The sequence below is a fragment of the Aptenodytes forsteri genome, unplaced genomic scaffold (assembly GCF_000699145.1).
Source record: "Aptenodytes forsteri isolate BGI_AS27 unplaced genomic scaffold, ASM69914v1 Scaffold65, whole genome shotgun sequence".
Taxonomy (NCBI): Eukaryota; Metazoa; Chordata; class Aves; order Sphenisciformes; family Spheniscidae; genus Aptenodytes; species Aptenodytes forsteri.
In genome coordinates, this window is record NW_008795127.1 from 2,354,560 (window position 1) to 2,380,250 (window position 25,691).

A 25,691-nucleotide genomic window follows, 5' to 3' on the forward strand; every position below is an offset into this window, starting at 1 on the left:
GAGTCCCCATCCCTGGAGGTATTTAAAAGACGTGTAGATGTGGTGCTTAGGGACATAGTTTCGTGGTGGACTTGGCAGTGCTAGATTAACGGTTGGACTTGATGATCTTAAAGGTCCTTTCCAACCTAATGATTCTATGATTCTATATGACTACAGCATCTACATGCATCCTGTAATTCTAAGTATATAAAACATTTATAAACATTTTCCGAGGGAAACATGCATATAAGCAGTGTAATAAATCTATACACAGCATACCAACATCAGACTTGCCTGAAAGATCAGGACCATGGTCATGATTTAGCTATTATGATGTACATGGTATTTTTATTCAGAAGACAAAGACACATGTAGCATAGCATCGGAGAAAAGAAACTAAAACTCTCCAGCCGCCTTAGGGAAATCTCTGGATATAATTATGAACTCTAATTGAGGTTTTAACACTTTTACAGCACAGAATGAGTTAACATGTCATATATCTTCCAGACCAGGGATAACACACAATAACTAACACTTGATGGCTCCCACTCAGGTGAGAGCAATCAAATCTCATGGGATGGTTAAACTCAGCATTAACCTCTCTTCTGCCTCTAAACTGCTGAGAGAGAAAAGTGATGAAAAAAATGTCAAAGTAATAGTGAACTGGTGAAGAGAATAACTGAGAATGGCTGCTTTTTTAGAAAAAAGATCTCAGAAAGAGGAGAATCAGTAAAAAGTTTGCTAAAGAGTGAATGACATCACACATTGGAAAAGCCAGATTGTTATAAAAGGGGGATACCAGACATCAAGCCTTATCTAAGACAAAAAGAAGACTGAGGAAAGAGCTGATGAAGAGGCCTGTAGAGATTTTGGACAGATTTGTATATTCTTGGGCTAGTTCTGCACCCTATTGAGACCAGGAAACATTTAAGAGCATATTTAACTTCACATAATGGGATATAAGTGCAGTAGTATAGTAAGAGCCCTGGTAGAGCTCTGCTGCTGTAGCACTCTCTGGGAAAGTAACAGAAGTCTACACAAGCTCAACAGTTATCCCTAATGGCTCCTCAAATGCATCCAGTCGGGCAGAAGAGTTGAAACCAATGTCTGCCAAGAAAAAGCACAGACCTAAAGCTTCCACCCAGAAGGCAGTGAGGAGTAGCACACTTAAAACAGCAGCAAAACCCACAGACATTACCTATTACTGTAACAAACTCCAAGATCTCAACTAACAGCACAGCTAAGGTCAAAATACACATTCAATTCTGAAATAGAGACAAGAAACACATGGAGAAAGATTTCACCTCTGGATTTTTTTTTTGACTGATGTACTAGTTTGAAAAGGAGATTAAGAATCAAAATCATTGACACAAGCTGAAGGGAGGCATGTAAATAGAGGCAAGTGTTTAAAAAAGTCTATTGTCTTTACCTTCTTGACCTATATAACTTTTGAGTGCTAAGAGTTTAAAGTTAATTCAGCTATAAACCATACTGTGGCGTCAAGAATTTTGTTTAAAATGACATATTTCCATCACAATTAATGTATTACCCTGTCATTCCTGCAACAGAGGCATACTTAAAAAGATCAATATATTCTATTCCAAAACTATCCATATGATCTGCAAAAGTATCTCAGAACTGAACTTGTAAAAAGACCGTTTCAAACAGTTTTAAAGTTTTACAATGAGTCAGCATTTTTCACAAGAAAAACAGAAATAAAAAGTTAATGCACTACTCCAGAGTTATTCCCATTGTTTATTGTAAATTATGAACAAAACTACGACAGATATAGGCCTCAATTTTTAACATCAAAGTTGCTCTTTTCCCCAAAATTTGAAGCAGCCTCCTTTGAGATGACCAGGAAGTTATCCCACAAAGGTAAAAGGCATTTCAACCGAACTGTATCTTGCCAGAATCAAGTTTTACTAGAATATCTAGCATATGATTGAGTCTATTCCATTAATCACTTCAAAGGACTGTCCGATCATCTCAATTTATACATAACTTGCCAACAAAGGGTATTTTGTACAGTAGCAAATGGAATTGTACTGTTTACTTGGACATTTTAAAAATAGTAAGTCACTTTACTCTTCAGCTTTTATTTCTCTTTGTGTTTGGGAACATAATGTCTCTGTGACTATATAGGATTACAAACCATAGTCATTTCCTATTGACTAGTTCATCGTGCAGCTCAAAGCATGTCAAGGTCATATTTTTACGCCAAGCCATAGCTATAGCCCCGAAGGTAGCATGCAGTGCTTCATTAGCCACATTGAGTTGTACAGAATATTACCAATACCTAGTTGAAGAATCTGCTTTAAATCAATGCAGTATCTGAGATACTCTTTCTGGAATACACAAGAACTCAGAAAAAATAATTTAAAACATTATGGTTTGACCACCATATTTTGTCCAAGAATTTCTTTCATAACCAAAACACATACCCTTCCTGGGTTGTTATAGTTGGGTATGCTTTCGGGACAGCCTTGACCCAGCTCATAGATGAGTACACCCTGGTACATACAACAATGTGCCCTCACTGTTTTTCAGATGATTGTGTGTTGAAGTAAGTGATAAAATTTGCATACACACAAAGAAAAGTCACATGTAAATTCCGTACTTGGGTAAACATGAGGACCAGCATGCCAGAAATTATGTATGCAATTAGTATCACATACATGAAATGGTGTGTATAATTATAGGCCATCTTTGAAAATGCATCCCGTGTCTTGACAAATATTCTGTATGCTTCTATGATCCCTATCTACTCACCAGGACCTCAAGTGCTGGTCTCTGCAGAACACTAAGCATGAGTGTCTTTATATTCACTGGTCCAGCTGTCATGAGTTTTGCCTTCCAGCTATCATTCTCAGATGCTCATCAGACACGCTTATTCCAATTTAGTCTACAGAGTGTGAGTAGTTCAGCTGCTGTCCTCAGTGTGGAGTTTTTAAGCAGCAGCTGTTGGGCAGGGATGATATTAAGTCTGTATTTCTAAACGAAAAGACATTCCTGCAGAAAAAATTGACAAGTCTTCTTTCAGTTCTACAGAGGTCTTAGTTCTCACATTTTTCTGGTCCTAAGGCTGCTGTGTCAGAAACTTTAACACAGACTCTTCCCACATAGAAGAGAGAAAAGTATGTTCACAAATGTGGAGAAGACAATTCCTCTTAATTTTACATAGGCATATAGTATTTGCTTGACAGACTGTGCGGTTCCAGTATGTTTTTTTTGGTTTTTTGGGTTTTTTTAAATGGTGAAAGAAAACATTACTATTATCTACTAAAGGGCACTTTCACCGTAACAACAATCTCAGTGTTATTTATGTGTACATAATTCTACTTAAAAGTTCTTTTTTGATAGTATTTTGTATTTTTTTTTCTCCTTGGTAAAAATTGTATATCTTTAACTTAAATTCTCTTTAAAGGTCAATACAGTAATGCATCCTGTAAGTCAGCTTTAAAAGTAAGTGTATAAGGTCTGTAACTAAGCTTCCCTCAGAACTACTGTCCTGAACAGCGATCTTCTTGCTGATCACAGCAATCTGAAGTTTGCTATAAAGAGAACAAGTTTCAGTTGAAAGGTTAATTAGAAATGAACTGTTCCCAAAACCACTGAGAGAACTGGAGGCTTCATAACCAAGTGTTGATAAGAAGGAATTAGGAAATCAATAACAAACATACTCGACAAAGAAAGTCTCTTATGAGAGTCACTTTGGTAAACATGAAAGGGAAGGGAATCTGGCTGTACATAGCATTAAGCAACCAGCAGCTCCAAAAGGAGTAGCTTCCAGATGCACACAAATTCTCAGATTTGAGGCGTCTCCTAATAGGTCCTTCATCCCAAAACTGAAGATGGTAGACAAGCCACAGGAAACCTCACATTTCTATGCCTGTCTTGCCAGGTCCAGAGTAGCCCAGTAAATAAAATTCTTGCCATTACTTGTAAAAAGCAACAGGCTTTGCACTGACCTATTTTGACTGAACTTAAAACATTGACAGACTAACAATATGGGCTGCATAAAAAGAAGCGTGGCCAGCAGCTTGAGGGGTGTGGTTCTGCCCTTCTACTCTGCTCTCATGAGACCCCACCTGGAGTACTGCATCCAGCTCTGGAGCCCTCAGCACAGGAAAGACATGGACCTGTTGGAGCGGGTCCAGAGGAGGGCCACAACAATGATCAGAGGGATAGAACACCTCTCATGAGGACAGGCTGAGAGAGCTGGGGTTGTTAAGCCTGGAGAAGAGAAGGCTCCGGAGAGACCTGATGGCAGCCTTTCAGTTCTTAAAGGGGGCTTATAAGAAAGAAGGGGGCAGACTTTTTAGTAGGGTCTGTTGCAATAGGACAAGGGGGTATTGGTTTTAAACTAAAACAGGGTAGATTCACACTAGATATAAAGAAGAAATTTTTTATGCTGAGGGTGGTGAAACACTGGCACAGGTTGCCCAGAGAGGTTGTAGATGCCCCATCCCTGGAAACATTCAAGGTCAGGTTGGATGGGGCTTTGAGCAACCTGATCTAGTGGAAGGTGTCCCCGCTCATTGCAGGGGGGTTGGACTAGATGACATTTAAAGGTCATCTAGATGACCTTCCAACCCAAACCATTCTATGATTCTATGAATGAATTCCTGTTTCTGCACCTTTTGGCCGTAAATCTTGACTATGACACCAGGAACCATGAAATATTTGCCTAGGCTTGGAAGAGGTGGCAAGCTTCTGAGTAACTGCTATTTTGTATTACCCAAATGCTATCCCTAGATATAATGAAAATTTCCACACACAAATCTCTACCCCTACTACCAGCACTCATGCAGCTTCTGCATTTTCTTAGTTTGTCTCCTTGACAAACTCCCAAACCCTGTTTTGAGTGGCATCACTACTAAGTTACAAAGCAGGTATCTGCTGTATCTCAGGTAGAGTTTGCCAAGTAGAATAATATTTGTATAAAACTTAATAAAAACATTCCCATTCTGTGACAAAACACTTCTTGGAAATATCCCTCAAGAGCCACAAAAAATTTCCCATACCCATTTTTTCTTTAGCAATTACCTTATTTGACCTGGTTTCGTTCTGAGGAGGTCTTAATGTCACTAGCCTAGTACACTAGGAGAAAGTTAATGCAATTAACTGGAAAGCACTCAGGAATCAGACACAACAGGATGAAAAGCACTACACAAAAACTTGGGTTGGGGTTTCTTGAGCACCTGGAATACCTAGTTAACATAAAGAATCCTCAGTGACTTAACACTGCCAAGCACTTTTATTCTGGCTTGCTTCCAATCACCTTGTGCTAATATTATGCCTATCCTTGTGCTAAATTAGTTACCAGACTGCATGCGTTTGGGGAATCTGAACGCAAACAGCTAGGCTGGTGTCACAGACCACACAAAGCATTTACCCAGTGAGAAAACATCTAAGGGTTTGTATGCATTGGTCCATCCAAAGATAGCACTTACATTACAGTGCCCTTATTAAACTTGAAAAACTGCAGTATCTTCTCACTCTTTACTTAAATGCTGAACAGGGCTGCTGTTGGGATCACAAGCACTGATCAGTGTGGGTTGTTTTCAAACGTAGGTGTTACCCAGAGAAGATCTTAACAGCTAGCACTTCAGTGTCTTTCATGTGTGGATCCTCTAGTTTTTGAACTCATCACTACTAGCAGGGATGAAACTACCCCATTATCTTTTTAATGATGACTAAGATACTGAAACTGAAATGCCATCAACATGCTGCACTCACAGCCATCAGGCCACTCTCAAACAGCTTCCTCCTTCCACTGTTCCTCAACAATTTTTGAGGGACAGAAACAACTGCTTTCTATAGCTTCAGTAGTATACTAAGCACCATTAGAAAAATATAGCCAGAAAATAGCTGTCCTAATTCCAACCCTTCCATTTACATTTAAAGCTTTGAAGGGGGTGCCACAGGCTACAATGCTTAATTTTATCTTCATTAGTTTGCAAAGATAATTTCTTTGGGGTTTGGAGACTAAGCACAGAAACCAATTCCCCTTGAGCAGTGCTTCTTGATTTTTGGAAAAGGTCAGCCCTAATTTTGAAATTTCTTTTTAAAAAGAAGTCAGATTGCCCTATGATCACTGCTTACTGTTACGAGTCTAGAGATACTATTCTAGAACTAAGACTCGACACAAAAAACTGACTGCAATTCTTCCTTCTGAAATCTTGTAACATAGGTAAAGATTTGACATCCATCTAGAGAATGTTATACAGCTGATGAGTATGTCCAGACCACTGCTGGCTGAAGCATTTCCTCCATTCAGCTTATCCATACCATTTTGTTCCTCTACACTTGATTTTATCTATTTGTCTCTACTAAAGATGCAACAAAGCAATGTAGCTTGAAAATGAGACAATTCTGAACTAGAGTGATAGTTCCAGCCCTCAGTAAGTAGAGAACAACAGAGTTTGTTGTAAACATTTAAGGTCACATCTTGAAGTTATAGAACAAAGTTTTATTCTCAAGAGTGACTGATTTCTAGTACATCAACAAGCAACATGTCTTAACAATAAGGGACAGAATTTAGCCAATAGGCTATAATACAAAAAGCCTAGGCTATAATTCATATTTAGTTTTCTTACCTGGGTTCTTAGATGCTTCTTGTTTGGTTCATTATCAGAGACTACTATACTTGGACACTAAAAATGCAGCACACAAGCTCTTCATGGGTAAACCCATTTCTCATCATCTCACCGATTTCCCCATTCTTGCATTTACTACAGGTGAAAAATGATACTTAAGAATGTATGAGGAGATACAATACTCTTAGGCACCTTAATCTATCAATTTAACAAGATAGTTTTCAAAATAAATTTTGATTCAGATATCTAAGAATGATGGAAAAATGATATACTATGTAAATAAAACCTCTACTCTAGATGAAAAACAATCCACAAGGAAAAAAATCTCCGTGCAGATTTATTCAGTCATGCATGCCTCATATGTTACTACTACAGCACATTACCCACAAACAATTTCTCCATTACTGAATGCACTCAATTCATCTACCAGTGCTTAATAAATATTTGATCCTAATTAAACCTAATGATTTTCTCTGCTTCTGAGATGCTGCTGCAGATCAAGAGACTTTTTTATCACAACACTTGACTTAAAAGCAAAATTCTGAGAATCTGGTGTGATTTCTGTTTAAAGATAAGCAAACATGGAAAAAATGTCTTTTCTCTATCAAGAGATTCTAAAAGGGGAAAATTAGTTAGCAAACTGTGTTGCTTTCCAGAAGACTGCATTAGATACATCCCTGTTATCAAAAAACTGTAACTGATAACCAAAAGCCGTTCAGCACCCTTGGGCCACTTGGAATGAAATCTAAGTATTCATACATAGAATAATTTCTCAACATATTCTATTCTTGGTTACACATTTACAACTGAAGAGATACCTTGTTACTTTCAGCTGTTTTGCCAGCTGATTTTTTTAATTAAGGAAGAAATTTTGGAGTTTGCATGGTTATTTTAGCACTCACTTGCAATTTTCAGTGTTCTGTTTAATCAGGAAATTAGGGAGTTTTTCTTTTTAAAGGACTTCTACCATTGCATAAATAAGATTTTTGAATTTTCTTTAAAAACAGAACATTCCATAACTTTTTTTTTAAATTAAAAGCTTTGTTCTAGCTTTGTGAAAATTCAGAAATTTTGGAGTTTGCATGGTTATTTTAGCACTCACTTGCAATTTTCAGTGTTCTGTTTAATCAGGAAATTAGGGAGTTTTTCTTTTTAAAGGACTTCTACCATTGCATAAATAAGATTTTTGAATTTTCTTTAAAAACAGAACATTCCATAACTTTTTTTTTAAATTAAAAGCTTTGTTCTAGCTTTGTGAAAATTCATCTGTTTCCCTTAGGAGCAGGAAGGTTACCATTAGGACTAGAAAGTTCATTCAACCAAGCCAGGCACACAGGATTTAGGGTAGCCAGCACTGCTTGGTGGAGGTGGCAGTGGGGAAAGACATTCCAAGGCCTGAAGCTCTCTCTTCTATCAAAAGAATTGTTAACATACTGCTTTAAACACTTGCCAGGGATGGCTCTGGCACCCTGAAGTCAAATATATTGCAACACGTAAAGTATTCTGTCATGTGTTAAGCTAATTTCACAGCTGTTCCTTTGCTGTTATTTTACACCTCACACAGGTTCAGAACCTTTCATTTTGAACAATTACTGATGCCTTCCCCACTTAAAAGTATTCATAATTTTTCAAATTGTGGAATGTATTCATCTGTACACAGTTTATTTCCTAGCTATCAAAAAAAGAATTGGCATCTTAATTGGCACTGGTTGGTGGCCCCAGCACAGAAGGGATTTGCAAGCTTGCCTAGATAAAGGGTTTCCCGAGACACACTCCATAGTGGTGTCATGCCAGGGGAGAAGCATCGTATGCTTCCATGACTTCTAGTGCTGCCTGAGAGAACTTTTATTTTGGGCACTCAATCCTGTACCCTTCCAAGTGGGTACATTTTGCACATTTTCCTCCAGCCAACCAAGGAAGAAAATCAGAGGCAAACATTCCTCCCTCAAGCTGAGCCCATAGATGAAAATTAGAACCTAAATCACTTATGTAAAGTAATACTGGCAAGAATGGGTGCTTAAAACTAGTTTAAACTAAACAGTCTAGATTGTTTCATCAGACACCTGCAGGAGTTCTAATTTATTTTAATGCATGCATCTAGCAATTCCAGAAACAGTACATTTCAGCAGTATTGCCAATATCAGCTATTTAGGCAAAGGCAGTTAAAAACTTAAAAATAAAAATTTAAAAAGAAATTAAAATGAAATACTGTATCTCCTGTACCTGAAGCTAACCTAACTTCTGATTAGGGGACAACTGGAATATCTACACAAAGCTGAAACTCTCAAGTAATACCAGGAGATACAGAAGCAAGACTTTGTGGGACAGAATTAGACACTTGTGCACAAAATGACAAAAGATGGCAACACAGACTAAGGGCTAGAATCATTGCACTTATTTAAACTTGAATCATTTCCTTAGGAACTCCTATTTACTTGAGCAAGCCATATAGGCAGTTCCAAGGAGTGATTAAGCCCATTCCAGATCAAATTTCCTTCTGACTGAGCTGCTGTTGACTACATATGGAATCCCAATTCTGGCACATTAGTGAAGAGCCTAAAGTTCAGTGGGTCCAACCTGAGTCTTGCTTAAATACTGAATTTCAGGTGTACAATTTTAAAACCAGTACTTCATGGGATTCTCAGTCCCTTTTCAAGAAGCATCTTCACTCATTGCAACGGTTTGAGTTACAGGCTTGTCCTGGTTTCGGCTGTGATAGAGTTAATTTTCTTCCTAGTAGCTGGTACAGTGCTGTGTTTTGGATTTAGCATGAGAACAATGTTGATAACACACCGATATTTTACTTGCTGCTAAGCAATGTTTATACTAAGTCAAGGACTTCTCAGCTTCCCATACTCTGCCAGTGAGGAGGTGCACAAGAAGCTGGGAGGGGGCACAGCCAGTGACCCAAACTGGCCAAAGGGATATTCCATACCATACAATGTCATGCTCAGTATATACGCTGGGGGGAGTCGGCTGGGGGGCAGCGATTGCTGCTCCGGGGACTGGCTGGGCTTCGTCAGCGGGTGGTTGCATCACCTCTTTGTTTTTGTTTGTTTGATTTTTCCTTCCTGGGTTTTGTTCCTCTCTCTCTCTCTCTCATTGTTTTACTTTCCATTACAATTTATTATTCTATTTTTTCAATTATTAAACTGTTCTTATCTCAACCCACGAGTTTTCTTACTTTTACCCTTCCGATTCTCTCCCCCATCCCACCCCGGGGGGAGGGTGAGCGAGCGGCTGTGTGGTGCTTAGTTGCCAGCTGGGGTTAAACCACAACAAGGCTTTAATGCTTTTGAAATTCCTACTGTGCATCTGCCCCAAGCCTGAATGCATATTATCATTATAATCTGATTCTTGAAGAGTTTACATTTCTTTGAAGGGTTAATATGATAGGTTTCAAGTTCTTACATCACTTAAGTACTGCCAGAAAATTTCCTTTAGGAGGACTTAAAGTCTTGGCCTTAGTTCGCCCTGAACACCTGTACTTTTCTAACAGACAGTAAAAAATATTTCACAATGACAGCATCTACCTCCCTATTCCACTTTCCCTGATAGACTGTTGCTTTTAACAATAATCCAGTGCATTGCTGGTTTTGCTAGTAATCTTCTGACAGGAATGCTGGAAATGGGTAAATGCTAAGCTAGCTTGCATTGCGTAGGAGAATCCATATGCATTTGCCTCTGAGCGCAGGCTATATGGTTATTTTGTGTATGTGCAGCTCAACTGTAGTAGGACTACACATCCAAGATGTGGTGCAGCTTTCAGAGCTGTGAATTCTGGTATGAACAAGAGCTCAGAACACAAGCATAACCACTGGAATTCATACGGGAAGGTGTTTTGCTAATAAATGGTAACAATCTGAAAAAAACATTCTCTAATAAAAAGGAATTCATAAGGTAGAAGCTATTACAACATCAGTAGAGCTGCCACACTTGACACGTGAAATAAGGTATTAAAATAAAAAAGTAATGAAAGTAATTATTAGTACTTATAAAACCAAGATGAAGAAGGGAGGCATATAATTAATTTTTAGCCTTTAAGACACAGGATCTAACAAAAAATAAATCTTTAATTTTATGAGCCTTTTTTGAAGAGAATGGCTGAGACAATCTCTTGGACAATAGTGTAGGTGTTTATATGCCGGAACATGTAAGAAAACAGGCCTCCCCTAGGATAGTCACAAGGTAGGTGTCTACACTATAGAGTTGCAATTTGTTTTTTTCTTTGCTCCCCAAAATTGAAAATTAAAGCTAGTTTTCACTAACCCTCCCCCCCAACAACAACTACTGACAGCCTGATTCCACAATGAACTCTGAGCCTATCCCCTCTTGCCAGATGCACCCGAGATCCTGACGGGATACAAATCAGCATGGATACTGTCCTGTGCAGAACTTAGCAGAAACAATCACGAACAACACTGGAGGAATTCCCTTCGCTATCTTTAGTACCGTATTGTGGTTTAACAAAAGCAACACTGCCAAACTGCTTCTACTTTGCTGGTTTTCAGATGTTTTACATTATTAATACATTTTCAGTATATATTTTCTTCTGTCATTGCTCATGTTAAGTCTTTTCACCTACTGCAGAACATGCCAGATTTCCTACTTATTGCATCCGAAGTTTCTAAACTCACCAGGATTGAAGCCTGCAGCAGAAAACACTACTACAATTGACGTCAATAAGCAAATTCAGCATGCGTAGTGCAAGTCTAAGAAGTTTTGATTTTCAGTATCTGACACTATTTTAAAGATGATTCGTGAAGTCAATATATGAAGTCACTTCAGTGTTTAATAAACATGCTAAAGTATAGTAAAACTTGAGATGTACCCAATCTGTGTAAGGGATTCCAAAAAGTACACATAAGCTATGGATATTTTATATTCTAGGAACACTCTTGATTTTTAAAACTCCAGTGCAAAATTATCAAAACAGTAATTTGGATGTTTGTTCTCCAGTTTTTGCTGCATAGTAAAATTTAATTTGGGGTTTGAAACGTACTGCTATCTCTGTTTTTTTAATTTCATTTTTAACCTGTTCTGGTTTTTAGGGTGGTAGAAGGCATGGTGGTGATTTTTTTTTTTTTTAACAATGGCTAACCTACTATTGCATTAGTGAACTGTATATCAAGAAACTATACAGCTAAAGACTGTTTTTGCATAACTATTTCATGATTTGCTACAAAAGCTGGCTAGAACTTTGTTGTTAAGGAAGCAGCATAAGAATGACCACATTTATGACTAAATAGCAGCCTTGTAACTAACCTAGTATATGGGGCAGTATACAGTTGCCTTGACAGAAGAATAAATGGATACTTATCTCCGCTCAGGGGACTGGGAAAACTGACAATCATCTGTTACCTAGCGTGATGAATATCCCGTTGCTTACCACATGTCTACTGATTTTTAATGCGCAGTGATGTAAAATGACTGTCTAGACCAGGTTTTCTTCCATCATATTAGTTCACTCAGAGATCAGGTGAGCAGCTTAAAGAAGGCACTTCATATTAAACACAATCACTGTGATCACTCTTAATTTACAATTACAGCAGAAAAAACAGGGCACTTCAACAATGTGGGAAGATGTGGTTTATTTGGGAGACTTCTCTACTTACTCCAGTGTGCTTTTATTGACTTTCTGCAATCCTGTACCTCGTGACTGCTTTTATCTGTACACTGCTCTTGTGCTGCCTGTGCTGAAAGAGAGAAAGGAGTTGTGCTGGCGATTTTATTTATATGTAGGTCAAGCAGTAGAGGTCATCAGCACCCAACCAGATCCCACCTGAAGAGAACAAAGGAATCTATGCACCCTATATAAAACCAACTTACTGTATATCTCCTTAAATACAGTCCTTTGGGAAAAAAATTCTCCCAGCGGAAGAAAAAAAGATATAGTTAAATAATGGACTTGTTTTGGCAGAAGAACTACTGAAGAGGTGTCTGCCTTCCCAGTCATTCTAATCCCAGTGCTAGAGTTCATCACCTTCTTAACTGGTGTAACATAACTTTTTATGAAATCAGGTTATAAACTTATCACTGAAATGAGCAGCATTCAAAGTATTGCACAAGCAGCTACACTGTGCAAAACCAGCTTTTACTGATAAAACTTCAACAACATTACGAATGATTACTTTTGAAACATGAGTGAAAAATTTGGAGGAAAGGGGAAGATTCAGATACAGCTTTGGCAGGAGAGAAAAATAAAGTATAACCTTGTAACAGGCTTCTTTTTTAAAAAAAACCCAACCAAACACTCTAGGACTAATTGAAAGTCATTAATGACTTCAGGTGAGAGGGATTCCATAGCTCAAGAAAAGTGAAGAGCCTGGCCTCCAAGTTACTGTGTCTCTACAGCATGGGGCATATTCTCCATGAAATGCTCTGGTCCCCACGTCATCCAGACATGTGCAAATGGAGGGGTAAGGCAGGTCCCACCACTACGGCTGCAGATCCATGTGCCAGCCACGAAGCACCTCATGCAGTACCCTGCCCCACAGTGTAGAAAAAGCCTCTCAGATTGAAGATGTCCAAGTAGTAAAGATGTCCAGATAGTAAAACATACAAGAAAACTGTTTTGCATAGGTGCAAGGAGGTTTCATATTGCGTATTTTAACTTCACATCGTTGCTTGGGCCCAGGCAAACATGGTATTTTCTGCATGACAGCCATGGCAGCATATACCACAAAACAGTGATTTCTTTGAATCTTCAAGCCTTCTGTGCTTTCTGAGGTAAAGGGAAAAAAAGGTTTGTGTGGGCCACACAGTGGCATGAAGGGAAGTAACTCTGGCTAACTTTTGGTGAGGACAGCTAGTTTCCTCAAGTTTTGTCCCTGCCTGTGGAAAGAGACCAGCAAAGCTTTCTTCAGAGGGCAACCACAGGCAAACATCAGAACCTGCCTGGCCCTTTGACAACACTGTTCTTTCACACGTTAAAGTGGCCACCGAGAATGGCCCAAGTAGGCTAGAATTATCATTTGTTAATACCACCCTTATCTTCTGCTGTAAAAGTTAACAGTATGAAGTATTTAAAAAATGCTACTGGAATCTAATTTTTATTCCTCAGGAAGCAGATCCTGTTAAAGTGTGCATCTCTGAGGATTCTTACAATGAACACTCTATGGTGTATACACATGGTTAAGACTACTGATCTGAAACTACGAGGGTATATTAAGTCTGAAGGTTGTGAACAAAATAGTCATTTTCCCATTTCCTACAAAGGCTACCGAGGACAAGTCACCCAGTTCTAAAGTTGGTTCAACTCGATCTAGGATCCTGCCTTCACCACAGGAAAGGTGCATCTCCTTTCCCTGTCACTTCTGCTTCCCCCGTGTCAGGTCTACTGATCACTCGATGTGGGGTGAGTTGGACCCATCTACTGGTCCAAATGAGGTCTAATCCTGCAACTAAGACCAAAAACTAACACCTGTTTTTGCATATACATGTTCAGTTAGATGAGTGTTATACTGACTCAAAAATGACCGTGAAAACGCGGGGATAGTTAGCCTGCAGTTCATATGGACTTCATATGCAAGCCAGTTGTTTTCAAAGGCTAAGAGTTCACTATATCTCTAGCCTAATGTGCTTAATTACACCACTGAAAACAAACAACTAGTCAGACGAGCTTGTCTGAGACCTTGGTATCAGCTGTCAGCCTAGTATTTCTGTCTAGGTAAGAAGGACTTTATCCTTCTGAAGAGCTGGCAAGCTAAGGAAGCCTAGGTAGGACAACTGATTAGCCACGTAAGTTGCTTCACACAGTGATATAGCACTGAATAATTCTGAAAGACAGTTTTCCTTAATATTCCAAATGATACCATCTCCTGCCAGAATATTCTAATAATTTTTTTTCTAATATAATGCTCTGTAGCTTGCAGCTTCAAACAAACAGTAATAAAGAAAGGTGACAAATTCTGCTCTTAGCTATACAACCTTTATGCTGCTCTAGACACTGACTTCAGCAGTATTCCTACTGCTCTCTAACAGCAAAAGGAGGAGATTGGGAAATGGGCACATAGGTGAATGAAGGTATTTAAATAAATTCTGACATTAGGAACAGGGACAAATTACATTACTCAGCCATACTCAGAAGAAAAATCCACTTGGCACTTCCAAATAAGAATGGTCTGTCCATTTATTACAAGCACTATGCTCTGTATGAAAAGGGCAGTACGAAGCACAAAACAGTAACAGTTTTAAAAACCATTTTCATCATTGGTATTGGCTGAAGATGTGTCACTGCTGCATTAAAGCTACTCCCAATCTCTAAATACAGTAACAAGAAACCTAACAAGTTACCAAATAAGGTCCAATTTAAAAGGCAACTTGAAATTAAGTTGTAGAGTTAGCAGTAAGGAAGGAGTTCAAGCATGCTGCCCAGTCAAAACAGAACAAATTCCCCACAAAGACTATTTTAATTCCCAGTATTAAGTATTTGTCAATGTGAAAGGGAACACTGTTGAAAAATAAATATTGACTAATATAGGGTCAGGTTTTCTAGACTGAGTATCAGGATACCCACAGCACAATACACAAACATGGCAGAAAATCGGAATACTGCACCTGTAAGAATCAAGCAATTGAAAGCTTTACCTGACAAAGTCTGGTAAACTGCAACCATGTCTCTATTCATCCAAGTATCCCTGAAGCATCTGACAAATTCCTTCAGAGATGAGATACCATGTCCACCGTAAGGTTAAAACCCCCTTATTTTCAGAAAAGTAAATTCAATCAAGATTAAAGCTGGCCTGCTGTGCTGCAGGCATGGGTGTGTGTGTGTGTGTGTGTAAGGGGGATAAAAAAATAAAAATCGCACTGCATCAATACTATGAGAATCTCTGGCATGTGCAAAGGCTTGTTTTCACATATACAGGTAAATGTCCATTTGACAGTCACTGAAATATTTGCACCATTATAAAGTTTGAGACAACTTCCTGCTTCCCTCCTTTCCTTCAGTTAGGCTTTCCCCCCACACAACAAACTTCACCCTTTACACCTACTGATGGCTTTGTAGGACTTGCTATTGGCATTGCTACAAGGTTCGCTTTGAGGATACACTGGTATCCTGAGGCACACCAGTGGCTGCCCCACCACAACTGCTGAGGGAGCTGCCCTTTCTTCATCTCTGCAGCGCAGCTTGTAGTGTCCCAGTACCCGCCAAGGCACAGCTATGGAAAGCTGCTCTGAAGCTTTCAAGCTGACAGGCAGAACATCGGCACAGAAAGACAGATGACTGTACCAAAGGTCTTAATGAAGGTAATGAAGTTCTCCATCCTTTCAGGCAATGAAATTGCATCCCGGCAATTAATGAGCAGAATATTTGACGGTACCATGACAGTGTAGTTTAGTATTTTCTAGGGCATGCTTCCATTACAGAAACAACGGATTATGCCAAAATTAAAGATGATTTAGCCCAAAAACTCAAACGGTCTAAGATACAGAAACATCCTCTGCCAGAAGAGCAGCTAAAGTTTCTTACAGTCTTGATCAACATTTGTCCTACTTCATAACCTCATCGGTATCAATCAAGTCTGTCAAATTGCACTGAAGTACAGGGGACAGTTTTTCTCAAGATTGACGCAATTTTTAATAAAGATTTAACAGTTCTTACAGGACCCTCTTGTTACAAATATGTATATTTCAAAAGAGTCTGAATCCACCTTTATTTTGATAACAAGTACATGTAATTTTTAGCATGTTTAAGCAAAAAGCAGATTTTGCACTTGTGCGTTTTCCTTCACAAACAGAACAAAATTCATGTATCAGATGAACAAAAAGAGCAAAGACACAGCTTCTAAGAAATGATCTGCTAATAAGCAGTATCATTGCCAGCTCTTCATTAGCTAGTTCAAGCATTAGAGATAACACATATTTAGACAACTTGACTTACAACAGGTTAAGTTTATTGTCCTTCCTACCACCTCTCCAGCGATAATCCAATACTGGTAGAAATGAACTACTAGCTAAGTATACCATTGCTGAATGAAAGATTTGGGACCCAGCTCCCTACTCACCTGGTTCTGCAGCACTCTACCACACTGAAATAAAGCAGCTAGCAGTAACATCTCTGGTAAAATTCTTTATTAGAACAGTATTCTTGGTTACAAGAAAACTGTTTTTCACTAGAATCTTAGTAGGCAGGCACAGCAAATATGAAAGTGAAGGAAACATTTAAATGATTAAAAGAATGCTAAACATGTTCTCACTGGCAGTTGAATTGCAAAAAGCCAATTATTAACAAGCAAAGATCTATGGTAGGCTTTCTCAGCAGGTAATGTACTTGTAACCCAAGGACTGAAACTGTCACTGAACATTGACCAATAATGGTAATGTTGAGAGAAAATGATGAAGTCAGCGCTAAAGTTAGGGCACTGACTTGCCGCTAGACTGGAAAATCTAGAGACCTAGTTTGACCTCTCATGGCCCTCAGCATGAACACAGACAAAGTACAAAGTATCAACATTGCAATATGCACCTGCAATATAGATGAGAAAATGCAGCGTGCATTTGAGCAACAATATTTTAATAGTGAAAATATTCCTCAAGTTCATCAGTAGTTAGAAAAAAATACTGATTTAAGGAAGATTTTTTTAGTTTTATATTTCACCCTCATGACTGATTTTCTATTTCCTCTATTTGTCTAGCTATCATATCCATGGAATGATAAACACCGTCTGAACAGCTGAGCCTTCACCACATGCCCTCAAATAGTTCTGTCTTGTTATGACTCCAGCTAGTCAAGTTATTTTCAGCAAAGGTCATCAGTTCTGGAGTCCATTACAAAGCAAGAAAAAGAAAAAATCCCACTATTTATCAGTTTTTATCTATTACAGCTGTCAAGGCACAATTATTCTAAAAAGATATTTGATGAGCAGCCTGAATTGAAGTGTCAGGATAAGCCCATTCTTATGGAGAAACAGATTTGTTGTTGTTGTTGTTATAGCTTGTTGTCCTTTTCTCTTCCTGTAAATCCATATCCATAGCTAAATCTATGCCCTAATTCAGAAATCAGATAATTCTCATGCAGGTCATTATGGTCAGAAATAAGCCTATTTACAAAAATCCAAAGGCATCTGGTTCAAATGGAGGTCTTTATATTGCAGATTTTGAGGTATGACACACCAGCTTAACTCTCCATACTCTGACTGTACCTACACCTCTTCCAATTGTGTGCAAATCCAGTGTGAAGCTTTACTCAATCACAATTAGTCCAACATGTGTCTTGTAAATATGCACTTGGATTTTGAAATGTAATTGTGCCTCATACATTGCCTAGAAAAAAATTAAGTGCTGTATTTATTCCACATAAAATCTTTGGAATGAATAGTAAAAACAAAACCATCCTAGCTTCACTTTTTAAACATACCTTGGGCTGACCCTGTAGGGACAGAGAGATAGTTTAAATTCCTTGCTTATTCCAGACACAGAAGAGGCCACAGCCAGACTGGAACACCATGAGGTCTCATCTCAGGAGATACTGCTTTGCCAGCAGAGAAGTGCCCGTGTCAAATGGATTAAAGCATTTAACTGAGTCCACGTAGACCAAATTGCTATGCTATTGTAAATCGTGTGTGATCATTACTTGCCTGGATTCGACTGAAAGTAGCAACCTAGGCCTATATATGCTATTATCTGTTTTTTGGCCTGATCGCTTCCCCACACATTGTTTACAGTCAAAATATTTATTAATCAAAATGCAGCAATCTATGGTTAGTAATTCCCTTAGTCTCTAATTCAGAGTAACATGATTTGTCATTCCTTGCTTCTATGTGGAATAGAACAATTCTACTATACAGTACATGCAAACGTTATACAGAAAATAATCACGTAGTGACTTTTATCAGTGTCAGTGTGAAAGGCAATGACACTTAGCCAATAACAGCATTAAATGGCAGCAGCTGTCAAAGAACTGACTGAAAAACTAAGGTTTGACATGTCACAGTTCATGTCAGTAACACAGCTATATCTGAAGGGCCAAGCCAGCTACTGTGATCTAAACTGAGTGGTCTTACACTGAACTTTGATCTTGTTTTCTTTATTTGTCCACTTGCCCAAAGCAGGACAGTGATTTGCATGGTTATGCGAGCAATCTTGGTATTGATTATTAGCATTAGTAGCTCTCAGTGCCAGGGCTACCATCACTGTTTCATTACACTTGGTACTGTCCAAACAAGAGCATACATTTTCTTTGTTCATCACCTTTTAGCAGTGACAGATAGGATGGACTCTTCCTTAATAGTGTATTACTATGAATTTCCAGGAATAATTTCTATCAGTTTCATATAAGGGGTATGAAAATTTCTGTATCATTTGAATAACTATGCCAGAATCAATGCATTTCCATTGACTTAGAAGTGCATTTAGGAGATATTATCATGTTTGCTCATTACACAATTTAATGAAAAGTTAATCCATGCAATCATTTTTTTTTTCTTCACCTGAGGAAGAGTTACTGCTGTGAGTTTTCAGAAAGGAATTTACAAGTCTTAAGTGTTACAGTGTGCAACTCACGCAACAGAACATGAAAGTTATTCGCAACAACTGTGAAATTACACAGTGATAACAACAGAGAAAGAACTATACATCAAACGTCTGCTTAAGATACTGTAGTTACAAAGGGAAAAGAAAACAGGAAGGTTTACACACAGAAAGGTTATTGCCAGAAAAATCAATGTACAGATGAGGTGCACGCACTTCATGCAGGATGTTGTAGTGTTAATTCTGTTGAGATTTCCTCTTCTGTTAGCTGTAGAACACAGCCTACCACTACTGTGCATGATAACGCACTTGGCTATAACAACTTTCATGTAATTCAAACGGGTGCATGAGCGCGCCAAGTGTGAAACTGAAAGGGGGAGGAGATGAACAAAAACTGAGTATAAGAACTCCATCAATTCAACAAAACACAAAGTATCATTCAGTGCCACCTACTGCGCCAGAATCAGAGGTGCTACCTATGAAGGATTCAGGTTTTTATATTTATTAAGTGGTTCATTCCAATATTATTACAGTTGTATAACAGATGGGAAAGATGTTCTCTTTGCAGAAAGAGATACTGATTTTAAAACCTGCCTCATTTCTATTTGGTGAGGAGCATGTGATCAAGGAAAGTGCATCTTTGACTGCAGAAACAAAAATAATCCTGAAACCTCAAAAGAAAAACAATTTAGAATTTCTTAATGCGTCTAAACTTTTTTCTCAATCTAAATGTGGCAATTTATGCAAGAGCCTAAAGATAGTATTTTGAGTTCATATAAAACAAGGGAATAACATTTAAAATAACTTAAAACACTTACACTACCTATCACCTAGTGCGATTCTCTCCCAACAAACATTTTGTCCATGTCCTATTGATTTCCTCAGTGTTTATTCATCCTCACAGATCAGACTAAACATTGGGTCATGTCATTTGTGACCAGATAGGAGGACAGAGTTTGTCACACTGAATACTCAAGTATTCTGCAAGTGCGTAACAGCAGCTGTTTGTGACAGTTCGATAGGCCCAGACACATACATGAATCTCTTAAAGCCTTAAGAATAAGGACAACCTTTGTCCAGGTCACTCTGGCTTGCCAGATAATTGACAGACAAGTTATTAAATTCAATGAATAAACATTTTGTAGTAAGTAGTTCAACCAGCTGACTCAAAGGTCTTTCAAACTTGCACTGTTGTGTGTGCTGGCCTGTAAAGGACTTACTCAAAGGAGCCCAGATTTCCACTGGAAACAGTTCTCCAACTCTAAATAAACGTTTTGGTCCAGCATATTCTATTGCTAAGAGTGGAACAGACTTCCAAATTTAGAGCTTTATTTTGACATTAATGCTTTTTATTTTACCTGGACCCAAGGAATACAAAGATCTGAAAATTTAACAAAAGCATGCTCCTTACCAATGTCACATCATAACAGTATTTTCAATCTGAAATAAGTTGACAGGTTTTGTTCAAATTCTGATTAGAAGTCAGCTCTTGGCTCATTTCAGCTCTTCTACCCATTCCTTATTACAACTATATATATTTTAATACATATCTAGACAGATGCAAATGTTTCTTGACCAATCATTTGGTTTTACAAGCAAATATTTGGCACATCTCACTACAGAAATCTAAGCATTGTAAGTCATTTGGATGAGACTTCCAAGATCACAGGAAGACAGATCAACACCATGCTGACCTACCGCCTGTCACTTAAGTGTTTTGCTAGAAAACCACCACACAGTCAGCTGCTACAAAGCAAGGAGCCACACAATTATTTCCAAGTCAGTGGATTTATGTTTATCCTATTTACATAAAGGAGGGAAATCCAGATAGGGGTGGAGAGGCCAGCATATAGCAAACTTCGCCACTAGCATATACAAACTTCACAGGACATCAAGTTCTGGAGTTCAAAGTAATTCAGTACAGCCCGTTTGGAGTACATCTATATGCTCTTCAGGAAGTCAGACATTTGCCTAGTTAACATTTTTTGAACCTTTGAATGCCAAGCTTTTTTTTTTTTTTTTTTTAAATGGGCAGTTGATGATGGTGCTTTTCAGAAGCATCACCCTTAAGAGAAAACTGAATTCCAGTTCAAACAGTAGATTAAACTGTACATCTGCTCAATTTTAATAAAGCATCTTTCATTTCATGCAAAGCCATTACTGTAAAATGCTTTGTGTGATTGTATTACTGTTAGCCACTCCAAAAGGTATCAGTATGAAGTGGTGATCTAACTTTAAACATTGAGTTCTTACATTGCAGGTAGGCTTCTAGGAACCTGCCTGCAGATACAGTTGGGACATACTTGAAGGAAGATTTTTCAAAAACTTTCAATATTAGCTTAATTCTGCTTCCAGAAGTCTAAGGTCATTTTTAATCACTGTTTCTGTCACAGGCAAAAGCAGCGTCTTCCAGTACATCAGAACGTCCCCAGACTTTAACCCATAGCATCTAAGTTTTTTTAACACATGCATTTCATATCCTCATTTTTAACAAAGTCTTACGTAAGTTTTATTCTCACTTTTAAACTGTTACTTTGGGCCTGAGCTGTAACATTCCAAAAATCAGCCATCAGCTTCCCTTTTCAGCACTGGAAAGCTTTGTGCAGGACCCAGAGGGGAAGTAGAAACAAAAGGTGGTTTTGCTTCTACTCCATTTGGAGATCCAATGGACCTCTGACAGCAAGTTCCAACTGCCTTTATTTGGCTAACCATCACTGTAGAAAGATCAACTAGCTAATTCTATACATTGAAGGGTATGAAAACTATTGAAAAATTCCTTCTACTGATAAGAACTTGACTGTACTGAAAGACTAAGGGTTATCAAGACTGAGGAGCTGGCTCTCCAAATCAACTGTCCCTTCACATGAGCAATACAGCTTATCTTCCCATTCTTGCCTCCTCTGCTTCCTTCCCTCCCAGGAAGTAAATAAGATAATAGTATCTTATTAGATATATATACCATTTATCTCCGCTGTTCTCACTTCTACTTCCTTTGACTTTGGAAAAGAAATCCGCTGCTTTCCAGAAGATCCAGAGACCTGAGAGAGATTCAGGGTCACACATACAGTTCTGCTGCATCCAGTTGCACTTCACCTCTTAGTTCACTTACTTAGATCTATTGAGATGAATCACACAAGTGAGTGAATCCTACACAGGTGCCTCATGGAGTACTTCCAAAGTTGAGAGGCTTCTTGCACACAGGAATTAGTCACTCACGCTTTTAGCTTCAAAAGGATGGAGCCGCTACTACATTTGTCACCTGTCATTTTTGCACAGATGAGGGAAGATATGCATGTCAAGAGTCTCCTTTGCACAGGTTAGATCCTTTTTAAATGCATTTATACTAAATGATTTTTTTATAGGGAACAAAAAAACCTTTCTGTGGAAGAAGTCATTAGCAGTCTCAAGTGTGGAAGCAGCCTAAGTGCTCAAGTTGTCTCCAGCAGTAAAGACGACACAGCCTTCTAAACAGCATTAAACATTTAGGGACATAAGCCACTAATGAAACATACTAATTCTTAAGCCACTAATATACGGAGACAAATGCGGTCTTACATACAAACGTAAGCTGGTAATGCCTTATGCGAGCCACCTTCAAAACAGATTAAAGCATACTTATTAGATGTATGGTAAAGTGCTTACTTAGGAAGAGACAGTGCATAAGCATGCTTTTTTCTTTAAAGTACAAGCGCACAGGTGGCTAAACAGGAAAATTCTCTACTGCATATCTTGCAACTTTATTACCAAATCCATATTTTTCAAACTCAAACACAAGTTAGAGTCAAATGAAACTCAAAGCTTGAGGCAGAAGTGAAAATTAAACTACTCCTGTACGTTTCATATGCAAAAAATACCCGCTTTTGACTGTCAACTGTTACATTTTTTTTTAAAGGTGGAAAATGAATACTGAATACTGAATAATGAATGCCGGTTCCTAGTTCATTTAGATCTATCAAAAGGTCAAGCACAGCCTAAGCCCCAGAGCCAAAAAAGAGGCATTGCCGTCTTTTGTTACTGCACAGGAGCTAACCAGATGCCATAAAAATTGCACCCCTCTAAAGCAGCTAGTTACATACAGAATCACATCACAAACTTTTTCCAGAGCTATTGCCATCTGAGAATAGCACATGGCCAGGTAAGTCCAGTGCAGACACAACTCATAGGTCTCACTTAAGAATACACATGCTCTCAGCACCTCCAGTTTGGTATATCCCCAATCTGAGGCTAATGCAAGGAAGAGGCACCTGCATGGTGGCCTTTCACTCCGATTAATGTCTTCTATCACCAGGTCTTGCTCTCCAGTTTTCAAAACACCTTTTTCTTCTCCAGCATTGTCACATATTAAACCCATGCAGTTTCAACATATTACTATGATCTGCTGATATAGTCCTGTCACTTTGGGATTCTGCTTGTGGATCAGAATCCCGTACAGAATCCCACACAGAACAGATACTATAAAACTCTGTTGCCACCAATAAGTGAATTGAACTTAGACCACTCTGTGGAAGCGACATTGACACATTGTGACTAAACAGTATATTAATTGAAGATCTTTATCAGCATGAAGCTTTTGACAAGAAATCCAATCTATCACGATCTATTGTTTCTCAAAGTAACAGTTCAAGTAATATCATACATACATACACTGGCAAGAAGGAAACATTTTCTGAGACACTCTGATCAAATAATTCCATCATGAAATGCTTATAGATACACTTGCCTCCCACCCCTCTATTTGAGCTCACAAAGACAATAAGGAGGGAGCACGTTTATGTAACTTAAATTGTTCTGAGCGAGCCTTTATTCTTCACATGCTAAGAATTACAAACAACGGTGTTAGGCCATTCCAGACTTAATGGGTTCCCTGGGGCGACATCATTAAGTAAAATGAAAAATCCAAATACGAAAGTTTATTTTTTTCAATGTATTTGACACCACCTTTGGGAAGTGAACAAAGACACACTGTCAAAAGCAGAAACCTGCACAAAATGTTACTGTGTGTTCCCCATGAATGCAGAGGTATACTTACTCAACGAAAGAAATTCCACTGCTCTCCTCAGATTTCCTCCCCTTAGTTGAATTTAGTGCCAAGTTCACTCGGCTAAAATTTGGGTCGTATTAGCATGCCAGATACAAGTTCCTGTAAGTCAGGTCTGTTACTCAGTCAAAAATTAAGTGCCAAGCAAAAACTTGGTCTTATATAGTAACTTCAAAGTTACATGAATTAAAAAATGACCATTAACAGACCATCCTTGGCCCATACTTTACACAATTCAAGCGCTGCTTTTAATTGAAAATACTTGGTAAATATTTTGTCTATTACGCAGCCTAATTTTGTGTGATTTCTCCTCCAGCTATGTCTTTTGGACAGGTTAAAGGATCACAAATTTCTACATTGCTCAAACAGTAACTACAGTATGGCCTCTGAAGTGTCTTAAGTTCCTTCAAAAGCTTCAGCTTCTTCTGAAGTCTCAGGTGACAAATTCTTTTTATATGAAAACCATCAATGTAAGACAAGTGTTCACTAGAGTGTGGTCAAAAGAACTTAGGAAGTACAGACAGGGTGACTGATCTGCAGGACCAGGGAAGCAGCTTTATATGTGACAGCAAGACAGGAATAGGGAAGATCTTAAACCAAGAGGAATATAATTTAATTATAAATGAGAGGGGAAAAAGAATAGAAACTGTCTCATTTGAAACAAAGTATGCCTGGTACCGAAATTCCCATGGTTTCAAGTGGATGCCTACATTACACTATCAGTATCTGCTACTGTAAGGAAGAACAAGCAGACTTAGATCCATGATTCTCAAATATCAGAATAAAACATCACTGCAAACATTACAACTGAACCATTACAACTTGGATTACTTTTTCTGAAAAACTCTTAAAGAAAATTTCTGATTTTTTTAGGCAAAATTCTGTATTTTTAACAAAAATATATGCTATATGAAATGTATCCACAGACTTCAGATTTTCTCTTTTTATCCAAAAATAAGCTGGAAAGCCTCTTACTAAAACTTAAATGAATTGGAAAGCCCCCAAGCAGCTTTTATGTAAAAGCACTGATCTATTTTTTTTCCTATGAAAATATAATCCATAACTACTGCTTTACATTAAATGTACAACTACTTTTAAATATGACCTGGGTTTTCAATATATTTTTGAAATAAACTAACGTTAGCGCTATAGCAAAGCCTGCAAAATGAACCATGCGGATCCAGGGCATGCGCTATGTAAGTACACAGCAATTGTGGTAAGCCAAAGCACCATTGCCTATGTGATCAGATGGACTAGGTATATATAGGCTGCCATTTAATGCTAGCCAATTGCTTAGAAAAGCCACAGCACTGAGCAAAAGATCTTCTGCTCTTCCAAGATTTTCTTCACTTTAATCGCAATAAAGAATAAAAATAGAAGGTAGAGGACAAAACTTTCTTTTGTTTGGGTTGTATACAGTTAACACTTTGTAATCAAAGAAAAAAAATTTGTTTCAAGCAGTACAATCAAAACCCAAAGAATCTCTGTAAGCCACAAATATCTTTAATAGAACTGTTACAGAATTATATTATCAAATTAAAGACAACTAACAAGCATGCTTACTGTCATATGAAATAGGCACATCACCAAGAAAAAAT

General features: G+C 38.2%; 1 protein-coding gene across 1 annotated transcript in view; it reads right to left on the reverse strand.

Moving 5' to 3' along the window:
• Positions 1-25,691, reverse strand: part of SORBS2 (sorbin and SH3 domain containing 2) — a 149,706-nt gene that overhangs the window by 123,391 nt on the left and 624 nt on the right. Inside the window, exon 2 of the mRNA XM_009277376.1 lies at positions 2,279-2,343. The gene's annotated coding sequence lies outside the window, so the exon portion shown is untranslated. The remainder of the gene's footprint in view (positions 1-2,278; positions 2,344-25,691) is intronic.